A 21,703-nucleotide genomic window follows, 5' to 3' on the forward strand; every position below is an offset into this window, starting at 1 on the left:
GGTTGTGAAAGGTGCTACATAAATATATTTGTTCTCTCTTTTCCAGTGAGCGCCAGGTAATTAAAAAAAATATATTGTCTGAAAAGCGGGCGATAGGCAAATGAAAATCACACCCAACATACATTCTTTGGAAAGTATCCCTGAAATCAAGAACTTGTAGGTGATAAATTGCTTCTCAAGGGCAATTAGGGATGGGCAATAAATGCCGGCCTCGCCAGCGACGCCCACAACCCATGAACGAATGAAAAAACAATCTGTACTTTGGGGTGGCAATGGCCTGTATAATGAATTTCAAAATAAAGATTTGTTTAAATTATAATTTTATTGTGAAGTGGTATTGCAAATGACAGCTCCCCATATCTTACCTACATGAAAGAGGGCTGTTTACTGTCAGATAACAAGACAAGAAGGTCCAGTTGATTTTCGAAAGTCTGATTTTAGTATATTATGAAAACACAAATTACTGTGTTATTATCTGCTTACTTTTGCCACATATTGGTGGAATCTAATTTAATTTGATGGTCGATTCCGATGAACCGTTATACAGAGAGCTGGAACTGGCAATAAAACTGTCTTCATCTGAAGTTCACAAGTGTGCATTTGCAGCAGGTGTTACCTGATAGTGTTCAGGACCGTTTACCCTGGCTGAAATTCTGCCCTGCTCGCCCAGGGACACCGAAGCTATTGTTTTCATTGTCACCCCAGGTGGGATTGAGAACCTCAACACAAACTAGGAAGTGAACCTGGGGCTTTCTTCGTCTATAAGGCTTGGTAATATGCAGTGCATTTACTGGCTGAGCCATAAGATTAGTTGACTTTAACATGGCTGTAGCTAAGAAAAATGTTGATTACCAACTGTTGTTACCCCCGTGTTCCCTTGTACTCCCGAGTTAAAGGATTATCGAGTCACTAATTCTACTTAATTAACTGAATGGGAGGGTTGTCCCCCACCTTAAATTACCCGAAATCATTTTCGGACTTGATAAGAAAGGTACTGTACTTGTGAAGGTTGTTTAACTGCAGCTCTTTAATTACCCGTTGATAGTCCATGCAAAGGATCAATCCGCCTCCTGTGTAGATTTATTATTGTCAAATTCACAAACAGAGTAAACTTTTGGCTTCGAGGTAGTAATCCTGCCTATGAGTCAGGAGGTGCAGGGTTTGTACCGTGCTCCGGTCTGTCCCAGCGAGCGGAGACCGGAGCTCTGGCTGTGAATTCTGGATTGACATCTATCGGGATACTCGCGTCCAGTGGGGAGCGGGAGCCCATCAAACCCTCCCACCGTATAATACGAGCCACCCTATTGGCTGCTACAATGATGGCTGTGGCAATGGAAGGAGCGTTCATGTTGCAACCTGTCAGACTATTAATCAATCTGCGAATCGTTTCACTACTTCACACTATTCTCCAAGGTGTGAAGATAGAAAAACAACATTTCACGGAGAGCAATTCAAGAACAAAAAGCTTACTGTGAAGCCATGTGAAGCTATGATTCTGCAACAAACACCTGACTGATTAACTATGAATTTGTACTGCCTTGAGTGTTCACCTCAGGGGGTTTGTGGTCACACTACGGGGCAGTGGGATTTTACACTCCCATGCGTATTGCCCCAACCGAACTAAACGGTGCACATGATGTATGCTCGATGATGCCCTAATATATATCGAAGAAATTAAAATATATTTAAAGATAATCTGATAACTGCTGTAACACTCTTCAGCTAGATTTTCTTCCTTTAAAGGAAAGCAGAAACTACGCCCTTATGTCGGTATAATTAACAATCCGCTCGCGAAATTGTGGGATTAAGTGGATTTGAAACGAGAGATTTCTGAAAATGTTATTTTGTCAGCAGAAGTGAAAAACTAGGAGTCAATCAATATGCAATTGCAAAGGTGATATTTAATGTTCTCAAGCAGCATGCAAGCCACTTTATTGGTATAAGTATTGAAATGTTTTGGGGTGTAGTTGACGTTTTTGAGGAAATTGGCTGCAAGGCAAGTTTGAAAAAGTAAGTTTATCGACGAGGCCCTCCCTCCCCATGCTGGAAACTTCTTTTACTTGCCTAGGAATTAAAATGGTTCTTCTTCCACATTCTGTCATTTGTAGTAGCTGTTCTCCTGTCTGATCCATTGCTGCTGGTGCTGTTGGTGCCTACCATTTTGGTTCTGCGTTGTACCCTGAGGGTCTCAACACTGATTCCACATTTTATAGCACCTCGTGCACAAATGACATACACTTCAAACTCATTTATATTTAGGATGCACTGGCCATGTGTCAACATAGTATGTGGGATCCATGAAATGCCAAAAATCCATTATAGTTTCACCAAAGATTCATTGACATTTGTGCCCTGTGTCACATACAGCCTGTGCGAGTTACTTCTGGAAGTGGTCCTTTGGCATAATTACTGTTGTGAGAAGGGGGTCGATGGTGTTCTGTTGGCATTATAATGTGGTTTGATGCATCTTCATTGATCTAAGCCAGCTGTTTGTACCTGGAGTTAATTGCTGAGTTTTAACCTAGATAGTTGTGATAATTAATCGCTGGTATTATGATACTAGGTAGGCTAAATTGGATAAAAATGAATTGTAAACTGATTAAATTCTATGCTGATAGGCAGATAGGATATAAAGGCCCCGATATTACCAGGGAGGCGGGATGGCAGCGGGGGGGCGACGGGGCGCGCGGGTAACCTGCCCAGTGAAATCCGTCCGTTCCCCACGCGATCGCGGGTAAATTGAAGGCACTTACTGTGGCTTCCGGGTTTCCCGTCATCAACCTGCGCAGTGGGCGGACTGTGCACCTGTATCACAGGCTGTCAGCTGGAGGAGCCCTATTTAAAGGGGCAGTCCTCCAATGCTGCTCCTGCAGCAAACAACCAAAAGTACAGAATGGAGCAGACCAGGGGAAAGGCTGCTCCCAGATTTACCGATGCCTTACTCCAGGTCCTATTGGATGGGGTGAGGAGGAGGAAGGATATTTTCTACCCAGCGGATGGGAGGAAGTGGCCTGTCTCTGCCACCAAAAAAGGCCTGGCTCGAGGTGGCAGAGGAGGTCACCAGCAGCAGCAACGTCTCCCACACATGGATACAGTGCAGGAAGCGCTTCAATGACCTAACTAGGTCAGCCAAAGTGAGTACACTTACTCATTCTCCTACACTCCGTCTTCCACATCACCGCCCCCACCCACAATTCCTTCTGTACTGCCAACACTACTGTATCACATCACACCTCACACCCACTCAAACCTCATCCTCAACTTACCTGCACTTCCTCACCTCCCCAGTACTCATCCCACCACTACCATTCAACCCAATCCTCATACAATGTCATGGCTCTGTCTCATACTCACCCTCTGATACATCTCTTTCATGGTCAGCCTCACCCAAACCAAAGCATTCAACGGTTGGCCACGTCACCATCACTCACTCACACCTCTCTACTTTCTCCCATTATAGGAGAAGAGATCCCAGAATGCACGGGAGAGGGCTAATCCCGGAGGGGGGCTGCAACATCTGGTCATCCTCACCGACGCGGAGCAAGAGGCTCTTGAAGTGAGCTGCACCCTCGAGTGCCTGGACGTCGGGGATGCCGAGACTGCCACCCAACAAATGGCTGGTGACAGAACTTTAACATTCATCACTAACAATAGCAAATGATGTTAACATGCCTTGCCATCTTCAGCACCTCAACATCTGTCACCATGCTTAATATTGCCATCAGTTCTCTTACAGGGCCTTCAGCGACCACCGTGATGGTGGAGGACAATTCCTCAGAGAACCTGCTGGCCTCTGAGGGGGCACCGTTACATCTGAGCGAGCCATCCATTAGCACAGATACTCACACCTCGGTGGGTCCCCGTCCTCAGTTCGTTGGGGTCGCACATGGTGAGTCACCACACACGTGAGCACGAGCAGACACTGGTGGCAGGGGCAGCTGTGGAGAGTCCGCGTCGGTGGGAGCACTCTTCTCCAGGCTCTGCTCAGCTGGACACAGATGCTGAACCCTGGGGGCCATCCTTTAAAAGGAGAATGATCGAGGGTCAGCAGCACATTTGCGAGGTGCTGGAACAGGTGCCACGCACACTCTCCACAATCGCGCAGAGGATGGAGGAGTCCAACTACTGCATGAATGGAATGGTGGCACAGATACAGGAGAGCATCTCTGAGACACTGTCACAGGGATGTGAGGACATCTCTGAGATAGTGTCGCGGGTAAGTGTGGGAATGTCTGCGATGGAGGGAAGGCTAGCCTCCATCGAGCTTCTGGCATGGCTCACCGATGAGTCCACTGAGGCCCTGACAACGGCCGTTCGGACTCAGGGTGAGCAACTTTCTGCTGCCTTAAACAGGCCTTAAAAGGCTTCACACACATCCTCCAAACTGTCGACGAGAAGGGTGGTAGGAGTGGTGTGGGCCTGGCCCAGGAGAGAGATGATGGCGAAAGGGGACATGGAAGTGGGGACGCCACTCAAAGTGCCCCACGTCTCACCCGTTGCCCCGCTCTCAACCAGTACCTGCTCCAGATGGCCGAGTCTGCCCCTGCACAGGTACAGGAGGAGCAGTCTTTGGAGGGGCCCTCACGGGCACTGAAACCCAGGGGACATAGGCCCAAAGCATCTAATCGGCCACAGGGGAAGCACCATGTAGGAGTACTCATAAGCGTAAGGCAAAGGTTTTGTGAGCACAAAGGAGATGCACAAGGGTGTTTGACGGTTTGTCATGTTTTTTATTATATTTGATTTTTGTTAATGGCACATTAAAGATTATTATTGTCACCACTACTGCCACGTCTTGGCCATTCTTGACTGGCTTCTGTAATAAGGCCCTTTCATGAGGTTCACCATGAACACCCACACTTGATGCCACCCAATGGGTCACCGTACAGTGGGTGTATGTGTAGTTAATAAGACCATACGAGACCATAAGAGATAGGAGCAGGAGTAGGCCATTCGGCCCCTCGAGCCTGCTCCGCCATTTAATGAGATCATGGCTGATCAGATTTTTACCTCAACTCCACTTTCCCTCCCTTTCCCCATATCCTTTGACTCCCTTGCTGATCAAAAATTTGTCTAACTCAGCTTTGAATGTATTCAATGACTCAGCCTCCACAGCTTTATGGGGTAAAAATTCCAAAGATGCACGACCCTCTGGGAGAAGAAATTCCATGTTATTTCCGTCTTAAACAGGCGACCCCCTTATTCTGAGACTGTGCCCCCTAGTTTTAGATTTCCCCATGAGGGGTAACATACTCTCAGCATCTACCCTATCGAGTCCCCTCAGAATCTTGTATGTTTCAATAAGATCTCCTCTCATTTTTCTAAACTCCAATGAATATTGACCCAACCTGTTCAATCTTTCCTCATAAGACAACCCTTCCATACCCAGAATGAACCTAGTGAACATTCTCTGAACTGCCTCCAATGCAAGTATGTCCTTCCTTAAATAAAGGTACCAGAACTGTACACAGTACTCCAGGTGTGGTCTCACCAGCACCCTGTACAGTTGTAGCATGACTTCCCTGCTTTTATACTCCATCCCCCTAGAAATAAAGGCCAATATTCCATTCGCCTTCCGGGTTACCTGCTGCACCTGTATGTTGACTTTTTGTGTTTCATGTACGAGGACACCCAGATCCCTCTGTACCGCAGCATTTTGTAGTACTTCTCCATTCAAATAATATTTTGCTTTTTTATTTTTCCTCCCAAAGTGGATGACTTCACATTTTCTCACATTATATTCCATCTGCCAAATTTTTGCCCATTTGCTTAACCTGTCAATATCCCTTTGCAGACACTTTGGGCTCGATTTTCGCGTCGGGTTTCCTGCGGGTTTCCAGCGGGGCGGCCCCGAAAATCCCGAAATCCAGTCACGTGACCGGATCGCGCCGAGATCCCGGCCACTTCCGGGTGCCGCGCTGACGTGCGGGGCTGCGTGCGCAGGCCCTGCTGGTGGGAATCCCGCAGGCAATGAAAGCCAGCGGGGTTCCACTTGAGTGTATTACCTTGCTTGTTGAGGTCATTAAATGAGCTGAAGCAGCTGTCAAAAGAGGAAGTGTGGGATTTTAGCTTCAAGGCAGTGAGTTTCACACACTGGGGGAAACAGTCTTCCTTCAACCGGTCGTGTTCCAGCCAGCAGCCTGTGGCAGGTGCCAAGGTGCACTCCACGGGGGAGAGCCCTCACCCACGCAGGAGGCCACCGCGTCACGTAGGGCAACCCCTGCCCTCCACCACCCCCCGCCAAGCCAGAGGACAGACCGACGTGAAACCGCAGCCCTAGAGCGAGGAACCACCTACCTACCCTGCACAACCCCTCAGACCAACACCTGCCAGATGGGTGGTGCGTTGACATCGTCGGAGGACGAACAGCATGACCAGCCCCAGCAGCCTCGCAGTCCACGCCGTCCGCCTCGGAGACGTGGAGCCCCCCAACACGGTGCTGTGGCACACCCACCTGCACAGCAGGAGGGAGGGTAACCGCAGAGAGAGATGCGTCGCAGGAGGCACTACCCTCCGCACAGGGTGTACAGATCGAGGCTCAGCTTCATGGACCTCTCCGAGGAGCAGTGCATACGGAGGCTCAGAGTCAATCGCCAGGTAGTCGCGGACATCTGCAGCCTCCTTAACGACGAGCTGCTCCCTGATGGACCAAGCAGCATCTTCTTACCCGTCGCCGTCAAAGTCATCACTGCCCTCAACTTCTTTGCCTCCGGATCCTTCCAGGGTGCCACCGGGGACATCACCGGGGTCTGTCAGTCCTCTGCACACAAGTGCATAAAGCAGGTCACCGATGGGTTGTTCCGCAGGGCCTCCCACTACATCAACTTCGCCATGGACGAGCGCAGCCAGATGGAGAGGGCGGTTGGATTCCATGCCATGGCTGGCTTCCCACGGGTACATGGTGTAATCGACTGCACCCACATCGCAATACGGGCACCTCCGCATGAGCCAGGGCTGTTCATCAACAGGAAGAGGTATCACTCCATGAACGCCCAGCTCATCTGTGACCACCGCCAGAGATTCCTACACGTGTGCGCCAGATACCCCGGCAGCTGCCACGATGCCTTCGTCCTCAGGGAGTCCACCGTCCCGCCCATCCTGCAGGCACCCAACGCCGGCAACGGCTGGCTCCTCGGCGACAAGGGGTATCCGCTCCACACGTGGCTCATGACACCTCTGAGGAACCCCATCACCGAGCCGGAGCGTCGGTACAATGACAGCCACACTGCTACCAGGTCTACAATTGAGCAGACCATAGGGCTGCTCAAGATGCGCTTCAGGTGCCTCGATCGTTCTGGGGGAGCGCTCCAATACACACCATTCAGAGTGGGACGAATCATAGTTGTCTGCTGTGCCCTGCACAACATGGCCCAACAGAGAGGGGTGCCGCTGGAGGAGGCCCCATCCACACCCGCCACCCACATTGAGGACGGCGATGAGGAGGAGGAGGAGGAGGAGGAGGACGCGGACGCGCCAGAGGATAGTGGACGACCCATGCGCCGAACCACGACTCACCGGGATGGTCGCCGGGCCAGGGAGCCACTCATACGTCAACGGTTCTCCTAGAGTCAGACACTGCGAGGCGCTCGCATCTCCTCACCTGCACATGCGAGCGGCCATACCAGCCCCCTCCACTGAAGAGTGTTGCCAGTAATCCTGCACCCACAGCAGTGTGCCCAATGGGTGGCAGCAGGTGTTCGCCGTCATGGTGGCCTCCACGGAACGCACCCATTGCACAAGCCGCGGAAGAATGGACGAGAGGTGGCAGGAGTGGTGAGAATATAGTATTTAATATGTACAATGTGAGATAATATAAACAAAAAGTGTACAAATTAATAGACACCCTGGTGCACTCCCTTTGTGATTATAACGCCTTTGGATTTCTTTGCGGGAACCCCTACGTGGTGCTACCCCTGTGGCTCCAGCAGAGGTAGTGGCAGGTTGCTCGTGTTCTCGCCTTGACCGGGTAGATGCTTTGGGCGGACGGCCCCTGGGTTTCGGTGCCCGTGAGGGCACCTCCACAGACTGCTCCTCCTGCACCGGGGCAGGGGCAGACTCGGCCACCTGGAGAGGAGGCACCATTGCGGGTACTGGTTGAGAGGGGGGCAACGGGTGGGACGTGGGGGCGCCTTGAGAAGCGTCCCCGCTTCCATGTCCCCGGTCACCATCATCCCTCTCGTGGCCTCGGCCCACATCACCCCTTCCACCCTGCTGGACGGCAGTTTGGATGGCATGTGTGAGGCCTTGCAAGGCCACCCCCAGTGTATCTGTCAGCCTGTTGATGGCGGCGGAATGTTGCTCACCCTGAATCCATACAGACGTTGTCAGGGCCTGCAAGGACTCGATCTGGAGCTGTGCGTGACGCTCGAGGGAGGCCAGCCTGTCCTCCACCGCAGACAGTCCCGCACCTACCCGCGACACTGTGTCGCCGGTACCCTCCTGTGCCTGCGCCACCAATGCCCTCATGCAGGAGTTGGACTCCTCCATCGCCTGCGCTATTGTGGACAATGCACGCGGCACCTCTGCCAGCACCTCAGCAATTAGCTGGTGCCCCTCGACGACTCTCCTTTTCACTGGTGGCCCCCTGGGTTCAGCATCTGGGTCCGGCTGAGCAGAGCCTGGAGATGAGTGCTCCCTCCGTCGCGGACCCTCCGCGGCTGCCACTGCCACCAGGGTCTGCTCATGCTCACTCGTGCGCGGTGACTCACCAAGTGCTACTCCAACTAGTTGGCGAGGGGGACCCACCGAGGTGCGTGTCTCTGCGCTGGTGGATGGTTGGCTCTGATGTGACGATGCACCCTCAGAGACCGCCATGTCCTCTGAGGAATCGCCCTCCTCGATCGCAGCGCTCGCAGACGGCCCTGCAAGAGAACAGAGGGCACTATGAGGCATGTGCACCAACTTTACGGTGCGCCTGATGGCAGGTGATGATACGGTCACTCGCGATCATGGGTGTTGAGTGTCAGCTTTCCCTTACCGGCCGTTTCTGCAGCGACAGACTCGCCATCAGCCACTGACAGGCAATGTCGCGTGCGGGCGAGGTCGAGCGCCTCCACCTCGGCGTCGGTGAGCTCTACCACTTGCGGCGGGCCACCTCCGGTGCGTGCCCTTTCGCGATTGTTCTTGCTCCTCTTCTCCTGTCAAGGCAAAACACAGATGCGTGAGTGGGTGCGTATTGCATCGTGAGACGCATCGAGCATCGGTGTTGGTGGGTTGAGCGTGGGGCAGATGGATGGGAGGATGCGTGTGCCACATGCCCATCCCATTGCATAGGGATTGGGGTGTGTGGTAGTGTTCGGGTGGGGACAGGGATGGTGGGTACTTGCGGGCACGGCGAGGATGGTGAATGAGTGGCTGTGAGGATTGCTGATGGAGCGCAGTGGTGGCTCTGCAGGAGGGGTTGTGATCTGTTTGGCGTGATGGTGGGGACGGGCTGTGGGAGGGTGCGTTGGTGTACTCACCTTGCCAGACCTAGTCAGGTCATTGAAGCGCTTGCGGCACTGCTCCCATGTCCTTGGGGTGTTGGCCCTGCTGCTCACCTCCGCTGCCACCTCTGCCTTCCTGGTGGCGGCGGCAGGGAACTTGCGTCCATCCTCCGGGAAGAGCGTGTCCCTCCTCCTCCTCACGCCCTCCAGCATCAGCTGCAGCGCAAGGTCTGAAAAACGTGGCGCAGCCTTGCCCCTTGGGTGAGCCATCATCACCAGCCTACTGATTGCATCAGGAGGGGCTTTGGGAGACTGCCCCTTTAAGTGGAGCTCCTACATTGCGTCGACGGTACTGCGCATGCGCAGCCGGCCGGCACGCAGCTGGGGAGCGGAGAACCCGGAAGCAGGGCTTAATCAGTTCAATTATCCCGCGATCGCGCGGGGGACGCACGCAATTAGCCGTCCGCGTTTTCCACGCTCCCGGAGGACCACCCGCTGGGAACCCGCAGGCCTGCTAAAATCGAGTCCTTTGTGTCCTCATCACAACTTGCTTTTCCACCTATCTTTGCATCATCAGAAATTTTGTCCACAAGACACTCTGTTCCTTCATCCAAGTCATTGATATATATTGTAAATAGTTGAGGCCCCAGCACTGATCACAGCAGGAACCCCACTAGTTACAGATTGCCATTTTGAAAATGACCCTTTTATCCCGACTCTTTGTTTTCTGTTAGTTAGCCAATCCTCTATCCATGCCAGTATATTACCCCAACACCATGAGCTCTTATCTTGTGCAGTAATCTTTTATGTGGCACCTTATCGAATGCCTTTTGGAAATCCAAATTTACTGCATCCATTGGTTCCCCTTTATCCACCTTGCCCATTACTTCCTCAAAGAACTCTAATAAATTTGTCAGACATGATTTCCCCTTCATAAAACCATGTTGATTCTCCTTGATTGTATTATGAGTCTCCAAATGTCCTGCTACTACTTCCTTAATAATGGATTCTAGCATTTTCCCAATGACAGATGTTAGGCTAACTGGTCTATAGTTACCTGCTTTCTGTCTCACTCCCTTCTTGAATAGGGGTGTTACTTTTGCGGTTTTTCAATCCGCTGGGACCTTTCCAGAATCTAGTGAATTCTGGAAGATTACAACCAATGCATCCACTACCTCGGTAGCCACTTCCATTAAGACCCTCGGATGCAAGCCATCAGGTCCAGGGGACTTGTCAGCCTTTAAACCTATTAGTTTACCTAGTACTTTTTCTCTGGTGATAGTGATTGTTTTTAGTTCCTCCCTCCCCTTTGCCCCTTGATTTTCTACTATTATTGGTATATTATTAGTATCTTCTACTGTGAAGACAGATACAAAATATCTGTTCAATTCCTCTGCCATTTCCTTGTTTTCCAATATTATTTCCCCAGTCTCATCCTCTAAGGGACCAATGTTTACTTTAGCTGCCCTCTTCCTTTTTATATACTTGTAGAAGCTTTTACTGTCAGTTTTTATATTTCTTGCTAGTTTACTCTCATAATTTATTTTCTCCCTCTTTATTATTCTTTTAGTCATCCTTTGCTGGTTTTTAAAGTTTTCCCAATCGTCAGACTTACCAGTAATCTTTGCCATGTTGTATGCTTTTTCTTTTAACCTGATACCATCCTTGACTTCCTTAGTTAGCCATGGTTGGTTCACCCTTTTTGTGGAGTCTTTCCTCCTCACAGGGATATATTTGTGTTGCGAGTCATAAAATATCTTTTTAAATGTTTGCCACTGCTTATCCACCATCATACCATCTAATCTGTTTACCCAGTCCACTTTAGCCAATTATACCATCATTCCTTTATAATTGCCCTTATTTAAGTTTAATACAGTAGTTTCAGACCCAAGATCCCTGCTCTCAAACTGGATGTGAATTTCTATCATGTTATGATCACTGTTTCCCAAGGGATCCTTTACTTTGAGATCATTAATTAATCCTGTTTTGTTACCCATTACCAAAATGACCTGTTCCCTGGTTGGTTCCCTGACGTATTGGTCTAAGAAACAGTCCCTAATACACTCTATGAACTCCTCCTCAGGGCTATTTTTGCCAATTTGATTTGTCCAATCTATGCGAAAGTTAAAATCACCCATGATTATGGCATTACCTTTTTTACAAGCCCCTCTTATTTCCTGATTTATATTTTCCCTACAGCGTAGCTACTATAGCTACCTATATACTACTCCCACCAGTGATTTCTTTCCCTTACTATTTCTTGCCTCCACCCAAACTGATTCGACATCTTGATCTTCTGAGCCAAGATCATTTCTCACTATTATACCAATTTCATCCTTTATTAACAGAGCTACCCCACCACCTTTACGACTATTTTGTTCAGGTGCCTGTGGCGCAGCACTGTGTTGTGGGTCTCCATGAGGCGGAGGTGGATGGCATGCCTGGCGAGGCTGGTGATGTTGCTCGTCCTCGGATGAAGTGATGAATGCAGCTCTGGCGTCCCCCATCCTGACGGTGTGAGTTTGAGGGGGTCCGCAAAATAGGTAAATGTGTTTGCACAGCAGAGTTTGGGGTATAAATTAGGAATTTTGAGTGGAAAGACAAAGGTGTTGCAGCCAAAACTTTGTCTGAAGTGACAGAGTGCCCTGCTGCAATAAATGAGGTTTTCCCCCCAACTGTCAAATAATCCTTTGCATCTCCCACTGGCTGCTGGCTGAAACACGTCTGCTCCAACAGGGAGTGTTTCCCACAGCCCGGGAAACACGCTGAGGATCCTTCAAAATTGCACCCCTGCCAAAATCTCCACTCAATGAGGTCTGTCAAGTACCTCAAGTATCTAAATAACTATGTGAAGCAGCATCCCGCCGGCTTTAATTGCCGATGGTAGTCCCGCACGCGGGAGCTGCGTGCGCACCCGAACGCGTCACTGGGGAACCTGGAAGTGAGCGGGTTGGAGCCGGGCTCCGAACCCGCTCCGGGATTCCGCCATTTTAGGAGCCCCCCGCCCGCCCCCAATGCACCCGCTCGGCCATCCGAAAATCGGCTCCAAGCAGTGTGATAATAAGTAACTTCCAGTGAGTACACAATTGGAATATTTAAAAGTGGAAGTTGTAAAATTCCAATGACTTGTTCACATTCAGAACTCCGTCTTGCAAAGAAAAGGTAGATTGTGCTTGACGGGTAATATCTTTAGAACACATCATTTGCTCTATTCAGGCCATGCAGCTCAGATGGATGACAGCAGTCTACCAACAAAATGCTCGTTGATTGATATCTGGTTGTTGGCCTCCTGGGTGTTCAAAAACTAGATATGATGACAGCGTGAGATTGGACTTATAACCTTTGCACCTCTCAAATTGGTTTCGGATTACTCAAGACAGAACATTATGGAAAAGATCAATTCACAGTGGTGCTTTTGTAGTCACCCACCGCCTGATAGTTGAACATAACTTGGGTGTATCATGATAGAGCAGCCTGAGATCTTTAAACCCCATAGTTTGTCGTCGAAATGCGATATTTCAGCTTTGCACAACTCATCAGTAAGACCACGTTTGCAATATTTTGTGAAATTTTGAGCATCCGACCTTCAAAAGAATAGTTAGGGATAGAGAAGGGTTTTAAGAGTACTAGGGATCATTTCATGATCCTGGACTCTACATTATGTTGATGGATGGCCATCTGAAAACTTGCTCTCATTGAACAAATGAAAATTGAGCAGCAGGCATGAGCCATGTTTTTTGAATGGTGAAAGGAATTGATAATATGGATATAAACAGGCCTTTCTCCCGGTGTCCTAGGCAACATTTTTCCCTCAACCGCTAAAACAGATTACCTGGTCGTTATCACATTGCTGTTTTTGGGAGCTTGCTGTGCGCAAATTGGCTGCCGCATTTCCTACATTACAACAGTGGCCACACTTCAAAAATAGTACTTCATTGGCTGTAAATAGCTTTGGGACGTTCTGAGGTCATGAAAGGCGCTATATAAATGCAAGTCTTTTCAACTTCAAATTTGTTCAGAGGTGGAAAATAAATAAGAAATTAAATGGCAAGATTCAAGCAAGACTAGAGACTGGAAGATATTTTTTTGCAATGCTATGTCCACTAACTCTTTCAAGAGAAAGTGAATGAATATTTGGTTAAAGTGGAAGGAAAATCTTAGAGGAAGAATCTTGGTCAATTTTTTTGGCATGGAACTCTTGAATAGATTCTCTCTCACGTCTAACCTGCTTTTGTGATGTGATTAAAGAGTCCATGGGCCCGATTTTACCAGGGGTGCGGGTTCCCGGCGGATGGGCAAGCGGGCGCGTTGGTAACGCACCCGGTGAAATTAGTGGGTTTCCCGCGCGATCGTAGCAGGCAACCCACTAATTGGATCCACTTACCTTCTCCTCCGGGTTCCCCACTGCTGATCTGCGCGTCGGGCGGGCTGCGAATGCGCAGTAAGATCTGTCAGCTGGAGGAGCTCTATTTAAAGGGGCAGTCCTCCACTGACAGATGCTGCAACAAACAGAAAAAATTACAGCATGGAGCAGCCCAGGGGGAAGGCTGCTCCCAGGTTTAATGATGCCTCACCCCAGATATCAATACATGGGGTGAGGAGGAGGGGGAGGACAGAGATCTTCCACCCGGCGGGCGGGAGGAAGCGGCCCGCCTCCGCCACCAGGAAGGCCTGGCTCGAGGTGGCAGAGGGGGTCACCAGCACCACCAACATATCGCCCACCTGCACACAGTGCAGGAGGCGCTCCAATGACCTCATTAGGTCAGCTACAGTGAGAACACGTAGTCTTTCCCCTACACTCCGTCTGCCACATCACTGCCCCCACCCCACATCTCCTTCAGCACTGCCGACACTACTCTGTCACATCACTCCTCATACCCACTCAAACCCCATCCTCATCTTACCTGCACCTACTCACCTCGCCAGTACTCACCCCGCCATTACCACTCAACCCAATCCTCATACAATCTCATGGCTCTATCTCATACTCACCCTCTCATACATCTCTTTCACGGCCAGCCTCACTCAACCTGCCACCACCTGTGCTGCAGCCACAGAGCATGCATCACATATGTGCAGTAGGAAGCGTAAGGCAAACGTGTCGTGAGCATGAAGGGGATGCACAAGGGTGTGTGAGGGTTTGTCATGGTTGTTACTTATATTGAGTTTCAGAACAACTCACATCACACATTATATTGGCTCCACTACTGCCATGTCTTCGCGAATCCTGTCCGGTTTGTGCAATAATGCCCGCTCCTGGGTATCACTATGAGGACCCACCACTGATGCCACCTATTGTGTCACTGCAGAGTGGGTGTAGGTGTATTTGCAGGGCTCTTCTGCGCAGACGACTGAGAGACATCGGGGATGTCCCCGGTTGCAGCCTGGAAGGCTGCGGAGGAGAAGTTGTTGAGGGCAGTGGTGACTTTGACAGCGACAGGTAGGAAGATGGTTCACGGGCCAACCAGGAGCAGCTCGGCATGAAAGAGGCTGCAGATGTCCACGAGTACATGTCGAGTGACTCTGAGCCTCCGTGTGCACTGCTGCTCAGAGAGGTCCAGGAGGCTGAGCCTCGGTCTGTGGAACCTGTGGCGAGGGTAGTGCCCTCTGCGATGCATCTCTCTCTGCGGTAGCCCTCCCTTCTGCTGTACAGGTGGATGTGTCACAGCACTGTGTTGTGGAGCTCCACGTGTCAGAGGTGGATGGCGTGGATGGCGAGGCTGGTGAGGCTGGTGATGCTGTTCGCCCTCTGAGGAGGTCATGACTGCAGCTACGGCGGCCCCCATCCGCAATATGTACATCTGAGGGGGTCGGCAAGGTAGGTACATGTCTCCGGACCCCGGGGTAAGTGTGCAGGTTGGTGACTTTGACCGTCAGGAGGAGGGTGGTGGAGGCCAAACTTTGTCCCAAGTGACAGAGTGGCCTCCTGCAATGGGTGAGGGTTTCCCCCCCCACCTGTCAAATGGACCTTTGCAGCTGCCACAGGCTGACAGCTGCGACACGTCCATTCGATCTGGGAGTGTTTCCCCCAGTGTGGGAAACAGTCCCATGTTGTTCAAAAATCACACACAGTCCCTTAATCAGGTCAGTTAATGACCTGAAATAGGTAAATAAATATTGTCAAGTGGCATCCCGCTGGCTTTAATTGCCTGCGGGATTCCCACCAGCGGGGGCTGCGCGCGCACGCCGGCGCGTCAGCGGGGAACCCGGAAGTGGGCGGGATCGAGGCAGGATCCGTTCGGGATCCTGGATTTTCCGATTTTCGAAGCCCCCCCGCCGAGAACGCACCCGATAGCAGGTGCTAAAATTGGGCCCCATGTGTGTCTGGAGTGAAAGAGGGGTTGTGACTTCAAGCCAGCCTGAGAGCACTTTTGGAGCCACACAACCTCAGGAAACCATGCTACAGATTAGAAAAATACTTTCCGCAACAATTTCTTTTTTTTAATTGTAGTGACTGTTATGCGGATTAGGTTTTGGATCTCCTGTCCGTAGTGTGGTTTTCTGGGTTCCCATACCATCAGAGTAGCCCCCAGGCCAGTTGGAGGTAATGCCCCCACTGTTTACAATGGAGCTGCTCTGCAATTCTGCCCAAAATTTCACTCATTGCAGTGAATTTTGACTCTAGGTCATCATGCCAGCAACAAAATTTATGTTTTTAAAGATAAATTCAAGACATTATAGTTGAGTGTTTTTTTAATGTAAAAATGTTTGTTTTTGTACAAATAAAACCCAGCCTTTAGAGTTCCATTCCTTTAAAATAGGTTGGAGAGATAAGTATGAACATCTAGCTATAAAGCTAAAAAATTCTTGTACATAACAATTCATGTGTCACACTTTGGGAGTTAAACATGTATATGCAAATTTCTGTGGCACACTTGCACCTGATTGACTCAAATGATAAAACAACAATAAATCATAGCTGAAGAACCAGAGAACATATGAATGAAATCTGAGCTGAGCATACGACCCCATGACCCCAACATCACAAAGACCGCCTACTTCCACCTCCATAACATCGCCTGCCACTGCCCCTGCCTCAGCTTATCTGCTGCTGAAACCCTCATCCGTGCTTTTGTCACCTCCAAACTCGACTATTCCAATGCTCTCCTGGCTGGCCTCCCATCTCCCACCCTCCATATACTTAAACTCATCCAAAACTCTGCTGCCCGTATCCTAAGCCGCACCAAGTCCCGCTCACCCATCACCCCTGTTTCCACAACATTCACCTGAGGAAGGAGGAAGCCTCCGAAAGCTTGTGAATTTCAAATAAAATTGTTGGACTATAACTTGGTGTTGTAAAATTGTTTACAATTGTCAACCCCAGTCCATCACCGGCATCTCCACACCCAGAGATATAAACAGAGAGCTATACCCAAGGACGCTAATAAAATCTCTAACGACTATGGCTATACGAACAGTCATTGACAAGAGATACAGTGCAGCTTTAAATAGCTATCAAAAAGACTTGAACAAGTTTTAATACCTTCATTTGTCCTAGACCAAAATAGTGCAGAAATAGTGAGAGATACAGCAATGTTCCTTTAACAACAAGGATCCAACTGAAGAGCATTCTAAGCAGAAGCTCAATCTATTGAGCACTGGTCCTGCTTCCCAATCACATATGGGGACGGCCCCTAATTTAAATAAAATTATATCCTTTAATGAGCCTATATGGAAGCTCCGGGTGCTGAAACATCTTCCCTGCCTCCATAGTGCTCTATGAGCTTTGGGTGCAGAATAGTGCCCAGGCCTGGTAATATAGGGCCCCTGAGCCAGAAGTATCACTGTGCTTTAGGCACTTAGCATTGCATTATTGATCCCATAATGTGTATCAGGTTGTAAATATAGTGAATGATTCCGCAATTGAAAAGAGTAACTTTCCATAACAAAGGTTGTCAAATGATATCAGTCCACAAGGGTGTGAGCAATTCAGGTCACCTGGCATTTTCAGCACCCATGTAATAATTTGAATTCTACTTTTATATACATTAAAATAATGGACAGAAGGGAGTCATTGCAAGGCTGCAGCTCTTTAAAATACTGAGTGACAGGGATGATGCAATGTATGTTAGTGACTTGGACTGCAAGCATAGAGTGAGAGAGAAATTAGCAAGCCTCAAGTGAGACAGGGTGCTTTCGCAGTACAACTGTAGCATTGATGAAAGCAGTTTCACTTTGCATCAACACCACAGTTTAATTAGTCAGCACTGCCAATGGGGAGCTTCAGTCACCAGTAGAGCAAACTTGTAAAATTATCCCAATGGTGTAATTTTCTTTTAACATTCACTGTTGGGATGTGGGCACCGTAGGCAAGGCTGGCATTTATTACCCATCCCTAGTTGCCCTGAATTCATTATAGCAGTTTGATACATCTGTATGGCTTGCTAGGCCACTTCCGAGGGCAGTTACGAGTCAATGACGTTGGCATGGGATTGAAGTCACATATAGGTAAGGAATGCAGGTTTCTTTCCCGAATGTACATGAGTTAACCAGTTGGGTTTTTATGACAATCCAACAGCTTCAAGGTCATTTTTACTGATTCCAGGTTTTTATTTCCAGATTAAATAAATTCAAGTTCATAAAATGCCATGGTGGGATTGAAACTCACATTCTCTGGGTTATTAGTTCAGGCCTGTGATTACTAGTTCAGTTTTTTTTATTTGTTTATAGGATGTGGGCATCACTGGCTAGGCCAGCATTTATTGCCCATCCCTAATTGCCCTTGAGAAGGTGGTGGTGAGCCGCCTTCTTGAACCGCTGCAGTCCGTGTGGTGAAGGTTCTCCCACAGTGCTGTTAGGAAGGGAGTTCCAGGATTTTGACCCAGCGACGATGAAGGAACGGCAATATATTTCCAAGTCGGGATGGTGTGTGACTTGGAGGGGAACGTGCAGGTGGTGTTATTCCCATGTGCCTGCTGCTCTTGTCCTTCTAGGTGGTAGAGGTCGCGGGTTTGGAATGTGCTGTCGAAGAAGCCTTGGCGAGTTGCTGCAGTGCATCCTGTGGATGGTACACACTGCAGCCACTGTGCGCCGGTGGTGAAGGGAGTGAATGTTTAGGGTGGTGGATGGGGTGCCAATCAAGCGGGCTGCTTTGTCCTGGATGGTGTCGAGCTTCTTGAGTGTTGTTGGAGCTGCACTCATCCAGGCAAGTGGAGGGTATTCCAACACACTCCTGACTTGTGCCTTGTAGATGGTGGAAAGGCTTTCGGGAGTCAGGAGGTGAGTCACTCGCCACAGAATACCCAGCCTCTGACCTGCTCTTGTAGCCACAGTATTTATGTGGCTGGTCCAGTTAAGTTTCTGGTACCATGACCATGACACGACTGTACTCATGTGTAGCTCAAACTGACATTGGAGCAAAACAAAATGATGCACTCTATAGTCAGGCTGGAGTTCAATTCCACATTTACATTGTATGACTTTAGCATCAGTGCAAAGTGGATACCATTTTGTACCAAAGCAAAACTTGTAATATTAATGCACCCTGAAGATAACGAAAATTATAGCCTCTCCCCTGCAGAACAATGGATACATCGAACAGGCTCCAAACAAACACAACTAATACAATGTGCATTAAAAGAACTAGATAAATATCTGCTTAGGAAAGGAATTTGAGGCAAAGATAGTGAAACACCGCATAGTTCCTGTGCTACTGGGCCCAAGAAGTGTCATCTGTGGAATGCAGCCAGCCAGGGTTTTATTGTGGGAAGATGGTGGTCGGGAGATGTTCTGTAGTTTTACAAGATTACTTTTAGGAGCCAAGGAAAAATGATGTAGAACTTGGCATAAGATGAGATAATTTATTGATTTACTTATTGAAGTTACACCTCTTGAGCCTCTTGCAAGTTTCTGTAATAAGTTAGCAGCTGCGATTAAATTATTCCAAATTTACTGATAAATAATTGATTATCGAGAAATTGTGCATTCAATTTATATTTTATGGAGAATAATAGTAAGCTCGGAGTGACTGCAAGGTAATGATCTCACCTCAGAATTCAGATGATGTTATAAACTGCAACAAAACTCAAATTATTAATGGCAATCGCTTAAATCCCTCATTAAGATTACAGCTTTGTAGTCACCCCTATGAGTCAATTGTTCCCTACAGGGTAGAAATTAGACTGTGCTATTTTTAACAAATTGTCTCGCCCATTCACATGAAATTCCTCTGTTCATTATTATAATGAAGTTGGGTTTGTGACTGTTGAAATAGTGAACATAGATCTCTCATCTGTATGTGTCAAACCTATTTGTTAAAAATGGAGCATCGAGTCATTCCTACCCCAGTGTGTTACATACATCTTTTAGTGAATTGGTTAATATATTCTGATGAAATTCCTGTGTTCATTATTTTAACAGAGTCATTAACAGTAAGGAACACCATTTTGTCTTTTGCGTTTGTCTCTTTCTTTACTACAAGCGGACCCTCGGACTTTGTTGATATGTGATGGTGTCCACAGTTGCAGGATTGTAATGTCATCACTAAGATATTGAGTGATAACCAACAGTCATTTACTGGGAAATAAATCAGCATATATTACATAGAGTTCATTAATGTGAGGGTGTTAACGTTTCATTCATAATCTCTGAGATTTAAATATACTCTCATGATCTACGATATTTTCTGAACCCTTCAATTGTACCTGTGCTGCCTGCTTCAAGGTGGGGGGTGGAGTTTGAGTAAATGAGCTCTGTGGTCAAGTTGGCTCCAAGTTAACAAGATGAAAGACTGGAACAAAGTCAACTCTCTGTGACAGATTTGGTAATCTGACCTTTAAAGCAGACATTTACTCCAGAGGACTGACTGACCAGCCATTGTGGCTAATTAATATGAACTGGAAGGGAAGTTGGTTTTTTCCCCACTCAATAATGCTGCCAACCAATGCCATAAGGACTAGGCTAGTATGCTGGTAAAGTGCATGGTTTTAGCAGGTTTAAATCCTGTGCATCCCTGGGGATCCCCAAACCTAATCTCTTGTCCACCTATTGCCAGACCCACTGGCTATAGTTAAATGGAGTGTGACCCCTAAAGGATAAGAGTATGCATTCCATATGGGACGAACCAAAACTCTACATGTATGGATATCTCAGTTACTTGTTTTGGAGACTCTTAAGGATGGTGATGGGTTTCGACACACGTGTCTGACACCTGGCTAACCATTAAAAGCACACTGCTGCCCTTCTGTATCCTTTTTTACCTGATTGCATTAGTTTGAACTTGTAAGTCCATTTGGATAAAACAATTTATTCATAAGTTGTTATGAGCATAATTTTAAGCATTTCTTTTTGTTGTGCTAGTAACAAGACACTTATGGGTTTCTGTAAATGGCAGACAGATCAATGTAGAAAAGATGAACTTATCACACAGAAAGACAATATTTAGAACCATTAACGCTGTTTGGAGGTGTTGCTATTGACTAGTTTTGATTTTTTTGCAGTTTCAGAGCTACTGATCTATCATTGCTAAAATGTACTGTTATTTTATTTGCAGGTCTCTCTTGTTCATAGAATCATAGAATCATAGAAAGGTTACAGCATGGAAGGAGGCCATTCGGCCCATTGAGTCCGCACCAGCTCTTTGCAAGAGCAATCCAGCTAGCCCCACTCCCCCGCCCAATCCCCGTAGCCCTGCAAATTTTTTCCTTTCAAGTACTTATCCAGTTCCCTTTTGAAGGCCATGATTGAATCTGCCTCCACCACCCCCTCGGGCAGTGCATTCCAGACCCTAACCACTCGCTGTGTAAAAAAGTTTTGCCAATCATCTTAAATCTATGTCCTCCGATCCTTGACCCATCCGCCAATGGGAACAGTTTCTCTCTATCTACTCTATCTACTCTGTCTAGATCTTTCATGATTTTGAACACTTCTATCAAATCTCCTCTCAACCTTCTCTGTTCCAAGGAGAACAACCCCAGCTTCTCCAGTCTATCCACACAACTAAAGTCCCTCATCGCTGAAATCATTCCAGTAAATCTCTTCTGAACCCTCTCTGAGGCTTTCACATCTTTCCTAAAGTGTGGTGCCCAAAACTGGACACAATACTCCAGTTGTGGCCGAACCAGTGTTTTATAAGAGTTCATCATGACTTCCATACTTTTGTACTCTATGCCTCTATTTATAAAGTCCAGGATCCTGTATGCTTTTTTAACCGCTTTCTCAACCTGCCCTGCCGCCTTCGATGATTTGTGCAGATATACCCCCTGATCTCTCTGTTCCTGTACCCCTTTTAGAATTGTGCCATTTAGTTTATATTTCCTCTCCTCGTTCTTCCTACCAAA

Source organism: Heptranchias perlo, chromosome 4, assembly GCF_035084215.1.
Source record: "Heptranchias perlo isolate sHepPer1 chromosome 4, sHepPer1.hap1, whole genome shotgun sequence".
In the NCBI taxonomy this organism is placed as follows: Eukaryota; Metazoa; Chordata; class Chondrichthyes; order Hexanchiformes; family Hexanchidae; genus Heptranchias; species Heptranchias perlo.